Source organism: Ruditapes philippinarum, unplaced genomic scaffold (genome assembly GCF_026571515.1).
Source record: "Ruditapes philippinarum isolate M1 unplaced genomic scaffold, ASM2657151v2 ctg1987_1_1_1_1, whole genome shotgun sequence".
Classification (NCBI taxonomy): domain Eukaryota; kingdom Metazoa; phylum Mollusca; class Bivalvia; order Venerida; family Veneridae; genus Ruditapes; species Ruditapes philippinarum.
Window position 1 is genome coordinate 188,237 of NW_026862637.1, and position 15,269 is coordinate 203,505.

A 15,269-nucleotide genomic window follows, 5' to 3' on the forward strand; every position below is an offset into this window, starting at 1 on the left:
AGACAAAGTTTGGTTATCATCCATCAATTAGTTCTGTAGTAAAAGATGTTTGAAGTTTTTTTTTTCTATTTTTAGCTCTGTTGACCCCTAAAAGGGGCCAATTGAAATGACATGAGCAAATACAAGTGTGACTGTCACAAGGATGCTACAGACCAAATTTGAAGGAAATCTGCCCAGCGGTTTCAGAGAAGAAGACGATTTTTGACGCATGACGACGGACGATGGACGGCGGAGTATTCCCCTTTGATACTAATAGCTCACCCTGAGCCTTCCGCTCTGGTGAGCTAAAAAAATATGCTTTTACTGATGCCTGGTAAGAAAAATAATTCCATTGAATACAAACAAGACTTACAAGACCTGTAAATGTAATGTGACATGACTGTAGTGCAACAGTGTTCTGTTTGTGTCCCTACTGTAGTCAGTAACATAAGATGTTAAAAAATATCAAAGCATGTACATTTTCTTTGTACCTATAATCCTACTCATTTTCTACAAATATGAACAACTAATCATGGTAAGAAATATAACAAGAGGGCCATGATGGTCCTGAGGTCGCTCACCTGTATAAAGGCACCCGGAGCGGGGCCAGTGTAAACCCCAGGGCTTTTATTTGAACAAACTTGGAAGACACCCATTAGAAGATGTTTCACGAAGTTAAGTTTTTACTACACACATATAATTAATAAATTAAACGAGACTTACCTGGAAGTTGAAGTTCAATTATTATTCTACTGCTACTGGACCACAGGGTTTAATGAGATGAACATATGATCTTATCAGATGACCAAGCATACTTTCAGAGCATATATAATTATGCAAAACTTCAACCATGGCTTAATCATATGGGAGGGGTAACCGGGTGGTCCAGTAGCGGTAGAATAATAATTGAACTTTAACTTCCAGGTAAGTCTCGTTTAATTTTTATTATAACTTATCATACAGTTACCCAACTAAACACAATTGGTATCATAGAATTATATTTTGTGAGTAAGAGCTGATATTTTCTTATATCAAGTAAGATTTAAAACAGTGAGATACTGCAGATCTTTTTCGCCAATAGAATAATTAAGAGTCTTATTAATTATACGCTGTGACATGTGCATTTCGTTGGCCTAAGAAACATGAATTTGGTATGTTCGCGGCTCAAGAAATTAAATTGTTAAACAGTATATTATTAATTCTATGTTTTGTTAACTTCAAGTTAAAGCAATATTGTCTTTGTTGCTGTAGTAGTAGTTGTAGCATAAAACTTGGGAGGTCAATCATCTGTGTTGCAGATGGCCAAGGCTTCATACTGTTGTCCATCTTTCCATGATGACGAAACAGATTTTCCTAATCTGTTGCAGAGTTAATATTGGACCTACTGTCCGCAAACTCTAGACTTTCCAATTTCTGTTGCAGAGTTATATTGGACCTACTGTCCGCAAACTCTGGGGTCGTCGCAGTACGCCTCAGTACCTACTGTACTGGTTATATATATAGCGACTGTTGGGCTTCTTGAAAAGTGAAATTCCCTACTGGAACTGAACACTTTGCCCATTCTTGTAGCAATCCATGTGGAAAATATAAATGGATAATCAAATCAAAAGCAGAAGACAATTGTTATATCCAAAACATTGTCACTTTAAATCAAACTACAAACAAATCCGGTATTTAATCCATTTTACAAAGTTATTACGTAATTGTATTACTCCATTTAACAAGAATAATTGAATAAATCCTAATTCTAATAATAACACATAAACTCATAAATTAAGAGAAATTAACTGCGGCCACTCTGATAGGATACTTTTAGCGTTCTGCTTGGTCATCTGATAAGATCATATGTTCATCTCATTAACCCTAGGTGGTCCAGTGCAGTAGAATGAAAAACAACGATCTATCCCCCTTTACTCCCCCCCCTCCACCCCCCCCCCCGGCAGGGCCAATTTTAATCCAATGGCTTTTATTTGAACAAATTTGGCAGATAGGCAGATACCCATAATTTAGAGTTAGTCCAGCATATTAGATTTGTCAGCTAGATCATGCTATTGTTTTGACAAACAGCGTCTTTTTCTATGGTCATCAACCATTTGTATTTTCATGCATGGAAACAGGTCCGCAACTAAATTTTAGACCGAGATTGCTGTCGCGTCGGTCATGCGCATGCGCACATGCTACAAAAATAATTAATGGATGGTGGAAGTCATGAAAAAATCTGTTAATTAAGTGTTAATTTACGAGTATCTGCACAAAATACTCAAGAAATAATGACAGGTAAGTCTTATATATTTGTTATGTACGTATGTTTTTACTAGATAATGCTTCCAATGACGTACATCGGGTTGGGAATAATTTTTTCACTCTGTATGAACAGAACGCGATTAACAAAATGGGTGAACACGTATAAAATCTGCAGAGTCATCAGGCTTAACCCACTCGCAAAAAACTGAATAAACTTGCACAAATCGGTTTAAAATATATTAAAGTGTGTCGTGAAGGTACTTTTAAGACTCCCTCATCATCTGTTCTGTTTTTTATGGCGTGGAGTTTGAAGATAATTGGTAAATTTTTGTGGTGCAAATATAAATTCACGACCTATTTTAGCCGAAGCATCAGAGGTATCTAAAGACTTTGAAAAATCAAATAAAAGCTGAAAAGGTAGTTACTACATTATTGTGAATGGTTTGTGGTATTATTTATAATTTTCAACTGAATAGTTTTGATGCTATGATCTTTTGAAAATGGATGAATTTTCCCCCAAATTTATATTTTTTTCATTTATGCTATACTGGCATGCGAGCAGTTCCCGTACAGAAGCAGTACCCGTATTTTTCATTTAAACGCTTGATTTTTACTTGCATTCTTCAAAAATTCATTTCAAATCAAGCAGATACATAAACGAGACAAAATCTAAGTGTCAGTTCGGCAGTACGTATATAAAGTCTCATTTTAAATCACTTTCACATGTGCGTCGTCAAAACGTGACCTTGTTTTCTCTGGGGGATTCCGTCCTTGCGCGCATGCGCAAAAATACTTACACGTGAGGCTTGTTAAAGGGTTTTCCACTAATACCACCTGTTTACAAATAAGTAGGCAATGTGATGTAAACTTGTTTAATTATCAGAATGTTGACCAATATTACTATATATAATAATTTTATTAGGGCTGGGTATTGATCAGAAATTTCCGATACGATACGTATTGCGATACAGACCAACGATACACAATACGTATTGACGATACAGTACAATGATGCTTCATTGTTAGGATGTACTTATTAAAAGTACTATTTACATTTCATAGATGCCCTGGTGAAATATTATTGAATCTTTCTTATATCTGTTTTAGATTTTGACTTTGTTAATGATGATATATAATACAGAGCAGGTGCATAGGTACCTTAATTAGTACATTTGAGATAATATTTTGAAAATGACATGATGGCCCCTTTTTTTAGATATATTAAACAATTATTTTGAAAAAAAAAATAAAAAGCTTTGTAGAGAAATAATTCAATGCAAAAATATAATTATGTAAATACTAGGAAAAGTTAACGCAGAAAATAATTAAAACATCACTATTTAATATTTATTATGACAGGAGTCTAGTACTGTCTACAAGTCAACTGTTCTAAATTATAAGATCTTTATAATAAAATCAAATTTTTGTAGAATTTGAAATATATACGCTGAGAAAGTATTGGAACATTGAAAATTTTCTAACAAATCATGTTTTTTCTATCTTAAACGGTAAAATTACAATAAAAATATAAATATCATGTAATGATGTTGTGGTGTCGTAATCCGTAACGTAACGGGAAACGGTGTTTAGCTACGTCTTCGCGCAGTCACATTTATTTAGTTAGCAAACTACATCTTGGAAAATCAATAAATTTGTAGGATTTATGTGTTTACAATATGTGTTTGATTAAATTACAAGTAAATGTTTTTGGTCTAATACAAACTACTGCCGACCTAGAGGTATTTGTTAGAAATAGGAGATTGAATGGCCGGATAAATTTTGTCACGGATTTATCCGTCATTTTGTGTATTGACACATTCGTTGTTCCACCAGAACTAATCAATGCAGCCTTTCAAATATTGCTGAGGGCCTTCTTAACATTTACTTTAGAGAAAATTCCACACTTTTGACTTTCGTGTGGACATTTTAAAGACGATAGTTTTAATGTTTATAAGTTACACTTTTATTAGGTTGTCTCCCTTTGTATCGGTATAGCTAAAACCCGATAACCGTACCGTATTGAAAAACGGAAAATCGATAAATACCGATTTACCGGTATATTGATCCAGCCCTAAATTTTATGGCTTTGATGCGTATAATATCATGCATACAAGCATGCTATTGCATGTGAATGCGTTGGGGTATAACGGTACCGTGTAATTGATACCCGCGTTTAGTCTACGCTCTATTTCCTGAATTACATCTATTTATCTCTTAGATAATGGTCTGTTCAACAATTGTAAATGAAAAATAGGTCCTATATAATAAAATTGTATAATAATAATGGGTTAGATTTTATGTACGGGAACTACTTCTCTTCTTACAAAATAATGGATAATTTCGGTACCCCATATGAGGCCTCATAACTAAGGGTTATTCTATGTTTAGAACCTAATGGAATTTCTATGCTTTGTGTGACGAGCTGAATATTGATGTGTAACATTCAAATTTTGGTGAGTGAGCGTAATAAAAAATAATGTTTAAGTTACTATGATTTTTGTACGGGAACTGCTCGCATGCCAGTAAGTTATATACTTCTTCATTTTAGAATTAGTTATTCTGGTGTTTTTTTATATTTACAAATACTGTAGTCTTGTTAAATTTAAAAAATGAAAATATTAATTTCATGTTCACATTATATTTTGCACTCGTAAATTCTATTCTATGCCGGTACAAAATGAAATTATTGGCCTTTTAACAATTACAATTATATTTAATAATGTAGAGTAGGCCTATTCATGATCATAAATTCTGTTAAGAGTTAATAAATTTAAAGTTGACAGCATTATTAAAGCTACATTAAATAAATATGTTAAAATATTTTTGCCGTCGGCCTAAAAACCAAGCATTCTACAGTTTCATTAACCTTTTTAACAGTTTCGTTGCAAATCTCATCAAATATTGTTCATAAATTAGGATTTTAAATGGAAAACCCCACGGTAACACTAAAGTTCGTATACGAATTTTAACATGCAAATGAAGACTATAATCAGCTTGTGTATGCGCTACGTCACACTCACGGTGTTATAGTTGCTATCCGGAACACAGCAAATATAAGATTTTCTTGTGCAAACACACTTTTACCGTTTAGTTTTGCTTCAAGGTGCACGAGGCCTGTGGTTCAGAAAAAATAATCATCTCATAAAAAAAATTAAATTTGTATGAAAATATTCGTTACAATGCGGAAATATACCAATGTTAAATTAGGACTGTACTTATAGTCATGTTTGTTGATTTAATATTGATGTACGGATGATCCGAAGGCGAAGTTTCTCATGCAAACAGAAATTGTACTTTCGAATTCGCCACAATGAGGTTGCACATTTTTATGCTCATTAAACTCATTTTGGTTGTCTGGACACCAAAATAAGATCTGGAGTCGATATGAAACCCAATTTATTAATGAAATGTCACTATTTCTTTTTTATGAAATTTATTTAATGTAACTTTAAAATGATTAATTATAATGTCAGCTATGCGGAGAAGACAGACAGACAAACAAATTGGATAGTGAAATGTATACCTTTACTGTAGTGCCTAGCGGAACTTTTTGTCACTGTTTTCCTCTTGACTGGTATGTTAAAGACGTCTGCAGTGGGGACAGTCTGCTCAAGACAATAATTTGACAATCAAAATTTTAATGACAAATGAATTAAATGTTTTGATACAGTCATATATGTATGTGATTTAAGTATGGCTAATTGTGTGAGATACTGCCAGACAAATATTCCAGCTCAGGGTGTAATTGTATGATTATCATGTACAGGGGCCAGCAAAATCAGAATTTTGTTTATACACACTTTAACTTGTCTGTATGATATATAGTAAGTTCTTGAACTTGTGGACCACTTGTCATTACAGACTGGGGGACAGTCTGTGCATTAACAACAATTTATTTTATTGTCCAGTCCTGAATCAGTTGGTAAATGGGCTGATTATGACTTAATAGTCATGTAAAACGGGCATTATCTAGGAATATGTTTCATGAAAAGAGCTTTTCCATGTGGATAACATCTCGAAAGTAAAATTCTGGTTTAAACATATTTAAGCTCTATTGCTAAACAAGACTATATCTTGCAACTTTTGAGACTGCTTTGTACTGGTGTCATATGAAGAAACATGGTTGTGACCCATGATCCCTGGGTTAACATGAGGCAACTGCTCTCCTAATATCCTAGATAATTTCATTGTATTCAAGTGTTCAATGAAAAACTTATTCTTACAGTTTCATAATGAAAACCTTACTCTTTATTTACTTACTTTCTTTATTACTGATCCACTGGCATTGATTGCAATATTGATGTATCTTGTTGATTTTATATTACATTATTAATATTAGAATATAAGAATATTATGTACATTTGTATTGCAGGTTGATTATCAAGTTGACAGAAATCATTTGGTATGGTCTAAAGTTTTCATAATGCCAGCCCGAAAGAAGTCTAGAATTGGCTATAAAAAGAAATACTCTGTTCCATCCGGTACCGCTCGCAAAAAGTCTCCTATATCGAAGATTGATGGTATGTAATCCACAATTTGAATTTTATCATATACTTTTAAGGCCCATTTTGCCCAATAATGCCTCTTGCTATATTTTTAGCTCACCTGTCACAAAGTGACAGGGTGAGCTTTTGTGATCGCTTTTCGTCCGGCGTCCGTCCGTAAACTTTTACTTTAAATGACATCTCCTCATAAACCACTAAGCCAATTTCATCCAAACTTCACAGGAATGTTCCTTTGGTGGTCACCTTTAAAAATTGTTCAAAGAATTTAATTCCATGCAGAACTCTGGTTGCCATGGCAACCGAAAGAAAAAACTTTAAATATCTTCTTTTAAAAAACCCTAAGAGCTAGAGCTTAGATATTTGGCATGAAACATCTTCTAATGAGTGTCTACCAAGTTTGTTCAAATAAAAGCCCTGGGGTCAAAATTGGCCCCGCCCCAGGGGGTCTTTGATTTTCCCTATATGCATATAGTAAAAACTGAAAATATCTTCTTTTAAAGAACCCAAAGAGCTAGAGCTAAGATATTTAGCATGGAACATCTTCTAATGAGTGTCTACCAAGTTTGTTCAAATAAAAGCCCTGGGGTCAAAATTGGCCCCGCCCCAGGGGGTCATTGATTTTCCCTATATGCATATAGTAAAAACTTAAAAAATCTTCTTTTAAAGAACTCAAAGAGCTAGAGCTAAGATATTTAGCATGAAACATGTTCTAATGGGTGTCTACCAAGTTTGTTCAAATAAAAGCCCTGGGGTCAAAATTGGCCCCGCCCTGGGGGGTCATTGATTTTCCTTATATGTGTATAGCAAAAACTTAAAAAATCTTCTTTGAAAAAAACCCAAATAGCTGGAGTTTAGATATTAAGCATGAAACATCTTCTAGTGAGATATACCAAGTTTGTTCAAATAAAAGCCCTTGGGTCAAAATGGGCCCCGCCCAAGGGGGTCTTTGATTTTCCCTATATGCATATAGTAAAAACTTAAAAAATCTTCTTTTAAAGAACCCAAAGAGCTACAGCTAAGATATTTAGCATGAAACATCTTCTAATGAGTGTCTACCAAGTTTGTTCAAATAAAAGCTCTGGGGTCAAAATTGGCCCCGCCCAAGGGGGTCATTGATTTTCCCTATATGCATATATTAAAAACTTAAAAATCTTCTTTTAAAGAACTTGAAGAGCTAGAGCTAAGATATTTAGAACGAAACATGTTCTAATTGGTGTCTACCAAGTTTGTTCAAATAAAAGCCCTGGGGTCAAAATTGGCCCCGCCCGGGGGTCATTGATTTTCCTTATATGTATTAAGCAAAAACTTAAAAAATCTTCTTTGAAAAAACCCAAATAGCTGGAGTTTAGATATTAAGCATGAAACATCTTCTAGTGAGTGTCTACAAAGTTTGTTCAAATAAAAGCCCTGGAGTCAAAATTGGCCTTGTCCCAGGTGTTATTGATTTTCCTTATATTTGTATAGCAAAAACTTAAAAAATCTTCTTTGAAAAAAACCCAAATAGCTGGAGTTTAGATATTAAGCATAAAACATCTTCTAGTAATTGTCTACAAAGTTTGTTCAAATAAAAGCCCTGGGGTCAAAATTGGCCCCACCCCAGGGGTGTCATTGATTTTAACTATATGTGTATAGTAAAAACTTAAAAAAATCTACTTTTAAAAAAACCCAATGAGCTAGAGCTTAGATGTTTAGCATGAAACATCTTCTTTGGTGTCTACCAAGTTTGTTCAAATAAAAGCCCTTGGGTTAAAATTGGCCCTGCCGGGGGGGGGGGGGTGGAGTAGATCGTTGTTTATCATTATATATGTGTAGTAAAAACTTAACATCGTGAAACATCTTCTAATGGGTGTCTTCCAAGTTTGTTCAAGTAAAAGCCCTGGGGTTTAAACTGGCCCTGCTCCGGGTGCCTTTATACAGGTGAGCGACCTCAGGGCCATCTTGGCCCTCTTGTTGATATTATTGTGCCCCCACTTTAGTGGCTGGCATTTAGATTTACCCTTGTCCGTCCCTCCGTCCATCCTTCCGTCCGTTCTCTTTTGTGTGGCACGTAACTCAAAAAGTTATTGCCCTTGACTTAGTAAAATTTTGCAATTTTCAACTTGTGTCGCATGTAACTCAAAAAGTATTTGACCTAGAGTCATGAAACTTTACAGGAATGTTGATCAGCATGTGTAGTTGTGCACCTGGGTATTTTCGTCTGGATGTTTTTAGTATTTTTAGAGTTAATGCCCTTGACTTAGTAAAAATTTTGCAATTTTCAACTTGTGTCGCATGTAACTCAAAAAGTATTTGACCTAGAGTCATGAATTAACAGGAATGTTGATCAGCATGTGTAGTTGTGCACCTAGGTATTTTCGTCTGGATTTATTTAGTATTTTTAGAGTTATTGCCCTTGACTTAGAAAATTTTTGCAATTTTCAACTTGTTTAGCATGTAACTCAAGAAGTATTTGACTTAGTCATTAAACCTTACGGGAAGGTTGCTCAGCATATTTAGTTTTGCACTTGAGGTTTCGCTTGTGGATTTATCCAGTAAGTCAGCATGTGTACTTATGCACCTTGGGGTTTGCTTGTGGATTTATTCAGTATTTGTAAAGTTCTTGCCCTTTACTTAGTAAAAGATTTTTAGTTTTCAAAAAATATTTGACCTAGAGTCATAAGATTGACAGAACAGTGGCGCAGTGGGGACACCCGTGTCCTATGGACACATTTCTAGTTTCAGGGAGAAGCATTTAAAATTGCTGTAAAACCATTAATTTGATGTTATTTTATGCAAAATTATTATTCAAAAACACATGATTCAAATTAACTATTTACCAGTCTATATCAGTGCAAGTGGCTTTATTATATTACATATTGGTTATAATATTTTTCTTAATTTAAATATACAGTAGAACTTCGGTAAGTCGAAGTTGGAGGGACTTGCGTAAAAACTTCGACACATCGGGACTTCGACTCATGAATCCCTCTCAATTCCATGACAAAATTTCGACCCGTGACTAGTCCTAATTATAAGATGTATAACGAAACCTTTTTCATGTTTTTCCATCATTAATCTGATATTTACATTTTACAATGATAAATATAGCATGTTAAATAACGTTTTTCACGGCTAATTATTTGGACTACCCGTTGACGTATACAACAGAGTTACAAAAGGCGTAACAATACGAAAGGGCGATAACTAAACCGGCTTATAGTAAATATTTCGCTTGTTATTCTCCCGCAACCCCGGGTCAAGGATGTTTTCAAATGAAAGTAGTTCTTACTGTTTACTTTCAAATACCACTACGGCAATTAAAATAGAAACGATTAAAGCATTTTATCACACATTTTATCGCAAACAAAGGCTGTTTGTACATACGACTGTATAATTAACACCTGTCACACAAGTTGATTGGAAATCGTCTTCGCAGGCAGATAAGGTGTGAAAAATGTGCCGAGATCGAAGGTGTCAAAATAATTGAACTACTTCGACTTATTTGTGGTAATTGCACTAGATTTACTTTATACGGACCACGAAAAAACTTCGACACATCGAAAAATTCGACACATAAAATCTCGACTCATAAATAGGTTTTTATAAGGAACATGAAGGGGGAAAAGTCGGGACTTTCATTTTTCTTCCACACATCGAGAAAATCGACTAATCGAAGTTCGACTCATAGAGGTTCTACTGTATAAATAATTTTTAACATAGCCTATATACTTATTTCATTATACCCCCAAAAACGAAGTTTGGGGGGGTATATAGGAGTCACCTGGTGGTCGGTCGGTCGGTCCAGACGTCCGTTGCATTTTCCTTGTCCGGAGCATAACTTGAAAACTAATGGTTGGAATTCAATATAACTACATACAATGGTCAAGCACATTGAGAGGAAGTGCAGTGCACAAGAACCATAACTCTATCTCGTCTAATTACAGAGTTTATTGCCCTTTGTTACTTTTCCTTGTCCGGGCATAACTTGAAAACTACTGGTTGTAATTCAAAACCAACTTCATACAATTGTCAAACACAATAAGGGGAAGTGCAGTGCACAAGAACCAATAACTCTATCTAAAGTAATTACAGAGTTATTGCCCTTTTGTTGCTTTTCCATTGCTTTTTTTTTGTCCGTTGCATTTTCCTTGTCCGGAGCATAAACTTGAAGACTAATGGTTGGAATTCAATATAACTAATACAAAGGTCAAGCACATTGAGAGGAAGTGCAGTGCGTAAGAAACATAACTCTATCTTGACTAATTACAGAGTTTATTGCCCTTTGTTACTTTTTTTCCTTGTCCGTGGCATAACTTGAAAACTACTGGTTGGAATTCAAAACAACTTCATACAATTGTCAAACACAATAAGGGGAAGTGCAGTGCACAAGAACCATAACTCTATCTAAAGTAATTACAGAGTTATTGCCCTTTGTTGTTTTTCCATTGCCTTCTTTTTTTTGTCCGGACCATAACTTGTAAACTAATGGTTGGGAATTCAATATAACTACATACAATGGTCAAGCACATTGAGAGGAAGTGCAGTGCATAAGAACCATACCTTCTATCTAAAGTAATTACAGAGTTATTGCCCTTTATTACTTTTCCATTGCTTTCTTTTGTCCCGGACCCATAACTTGAAGACTAATTGTTGCAATTCATTATAACTTCATACAATGGTCCAAGCACATTGAGAGGAAGTGCAGTGCATAAGAACCAATAACTCCATTTTGACTTTTTACAGAGTTACTGGTCTTTGTTTTTTTTCCTTGTCCAGAGCATGACTTTAAAACTACTGGTTGGAATTCAAAACAACTATATACAATGTCCAAGCACAATTAGGGGAAGTGCAGTGCACAAGAACCATAACTCCATCTTGACTAATTACAGAGTTACTGCCCTTTGTTACTTTTCCATTGCTTTCTTTTGTCCGGACCGACCATAACTTGAAGACTTATTGTTGTAATTCATTAATAACTTCATACAATGGTCAAGCACATTGAGAGGAAAATGCAGTGCATAAGAACCATAACTCCATTTTGACTAATTACAGAGTTACTGCCCTTTGTTACTTTTCCTTGTTCAGAGCAGGACTTGAAAACTACTGGTTGGGAATTCAAAACAACTTCATACAATGGTCAAGCACAATAAGGGGAAGTGCAGTGCACAAGAACCATAACTCCATCTTGACTTATTACAGAGTTATTGCCCCTTTGTTACTTTTCCTTGTCCAGAGCATAATTTTGAAAACTACTGTTTGGAATTCAGTACAACTTCATACAGTTGTCAAGGACATTAAAAGGAAGTGCAGTGCACAAGAGCCATAACTCCATTTTGACAAATACAGAGTTTATTGCCCTTTGAAATACTTTTCCTTGTCTGGAGCATAACTTAAAACGTACTGGTTAGAATTCAAAACAACTTCATACAGTGGTCAAGCACAATAAGAGGAAGTGCAGTGCACAAGAGCCATAACTCTATCTTCAGTATTTATGAGAGTTTGTTGCCCTTTGTTCTTTTTCTTTGTCTTTCTGGACTTATTACAGAGTAATTCAAATTAAACTTCATCAATGGCCAAACCACATTGAAAGGAAATGCAACATACATGAACCACAATTATCTTTAATTGCCCACAACCATAACTCTAATGTTTCAATTCTATTACAAGGTATTCTGTTACTAGTAACATCCTCATTTCCGAAGCAGACTTGTGGGGGTATTAATCACATTTAGTGATAGTTCTAGTTCTGTATTTCTTTCAAGTTATCACACAATTGGCTATGGAAGTTCCAAACTGGCCTTGTGGATAAGTAGAATGGTAAGGCAAGGCATATTTCATATTAAGTTGAATTATTTTTAAAGTATCCCATAATGGTAGTCATTAAATATCATCATGCGATATTGATATACATGTATGGATCATTGATATTCAACAATCTATACAAATATTATCAATGGTAGCAACTTATGAATATATCTAAACTATAACAGTTAAAACTCGATGAATATGCTTCATTTTCTTGCAGATGCAGCAGAATCAGATGCTTTCTTCTCAACTCTATTTGACGTCTTTTAAAACCAGACGAAATTTGCTCTATTGATATAAATAATGCGTCGAGTCCTGTGGAATATGTTGACAGTGACGGGTCCTCTGCAAATTGAATTTATAGTTTGTTTGGATAAACCGTATACATACTCACGCAGATGTTGTACTTGAAGACTTCATTGCGAGTCAAAATGTCGCATATTTAGTCAACTTCGGGATAGTTGTAAACACGATATATAAAACAGGCAGTAATTTTATCTACATGACAAATTCATCAGATATAAAGTATGTCGAACTTTATGAATAGCAACGACCATTGGGAAATACCAAAAGTTAAGACATGTGTAAGGGTAGAAACAAAGAGTTAATGGTTAATATCATGGTCCATGGCAAATCTTTGCCTGACAGTCATAGTTATTTAGTAATGAAAAGATTGGAAGATGTTGTTATTCTGTAAGCGTGTTCAGAAAGCACTTGATGTTGTTAGTCATACCATATTTGTGAGGGACCGGCTCTGATTTGCAAGACCTTATTCCAGTGAGTAGCTTTTATTGATATGTCGGAGGGATTACTAAATATTTGTTACCGTGAAATCTTTTTACATCAAGTCAACAATAAGATCAACAAAATGTGATTTTTTTGTAAGTAAGAAATGGTGGGCGATGTGTTAATTGTCAGACTTCCTTGAAAGGGGGGGGAAAAACACTTCATCGTAGATCAGGTACCCCTAAAGATCTACATCACAGAAAGGAGGGACTAAATGTAAGACGTCCAATAAAAAACTTGACAGAAAATCAAAAACTAAACACAAAATCAAACAATTTAAAAGCTACAGCCAGCAATTAGAATTGGAAAATGCACAAAATTTTAAGACAGAAATAACAAAAGAAAAAAACTGAAGGTGTCCGCTTATCAGAGGGAGAAAAATTAAAGACCTGTCGGAACCTCATGCAAAGTTGTGAAAAGGAAATGAAAAAAAATCACCCTGATGAATCTTCTTACCGGAGTTTGTTTTGGGAGCAACAACTAAAGTGTTCTAACTGAAAAGATAAACATGGTATGCGCTGGCACCCTAATCATCAAATGGTGCATTTCTTTAAAAAGTAAGAGTTCAAAAACTTATTGACACTTTGAAGAAATTCTGGTTTTTATTAAACTGCCGATCGAAAGGCCCGTTTGACTACACGAAAGCAAAGCCAAAGAAAAGGATTCTTGTTTAATATCAACTGATTTTTTTTTTAAAAAAAATGAAGAATTACAAAAAGTTTGATTTTACACTAAAATTGTATTAACAATAAAAACTAGGAAATAATAAATATACCAAGTATAATATATCATTTGAAAGGTTATTAAATTTTCTATGTACATGTAAAAAAAAAAAATAAGTGATAAATTAAAAGAGATAATACCTTTTTTTTTATTTAATAGTGGTATTAAGTCCTAAAAAACACAAAAAAAAAACAAATACATTAACAGGTAAAATTGGCATTTTAGGGTATAAAATGTCTGTATCTGTATTTGGGGAAAAACTATCAAGTTTGATATTTGCTTTATAGGCAAGTCCTTTGTAAAAAAAACCAACAAAAAGCCTGCCTTGAATTTTGAAAAATTAGGCCCATTTACTGTGGCAGCAGGCATGTTATCAGTCGGAGACTGAGTTAAATGATATGATTTTCTTAGAGGAAAAGCAATGCAAAACTTGAAAATTAATAAAATGTTTCAAATTAAATTTCAAGACGCGGTTTCTGCTGTTGTTTTTACATGTAATAAGATTGTGTAAAATTGTATACAGTAAAAACTCTGAAAACCGGACCCTCTGAAAACCAGAATCCTCTGAAAACCGGACCGTTTTAAAAGTCCCATATTTTCTTCTGATGTGTTCATTGAAAAAAATCCTCTGAATACCGGAACCTCTGAATTCCGAAAACAGGACGAATTTCTATGGCTTCTAATGCTAAACAAGCATAACAAATCCTCTGAAAACCGGACAGCAATTATAAGTGTCAACTTTCTGTGTATTTTAATGTAATTAAAAACATAATCTCAACAGGTGACATGTTCAATTACCAGTTAATGGTCACCTTTTTTATTTATGCAGGTGTGAAAACACTTGTTAGTGTGTGTAAATTTCTTATTGGCAATTTAATTATAGCTCTGTCATTATAACTGTGCCTTATCCTGTATAGGTATGACTTTTCTAAATGTTTTTAATTTGTTGTGTTTTTTTTTTATAAAATTAATATAAAATGTTGAAAAGAATTAGGTAACCTTTGTAAAATGATTCCTGTTTTGCTAAAAAAATTATCTTTGTTTGGAATTTAATTATATGCAAAAATAGTAATACTAAATTCCAGTAATTACATATTTCAAAAGCCAATTAAAAAGATAAATTTCATACAATGTGTAGTTTTATTTTCTGATTTTTGAATTGTATTCATGGATTTACATAAAAAAATTACTTAAGACATTTATTGCTAAAAAAAAAATAAGTGTTAAAAAGTAAATACAAAATACATC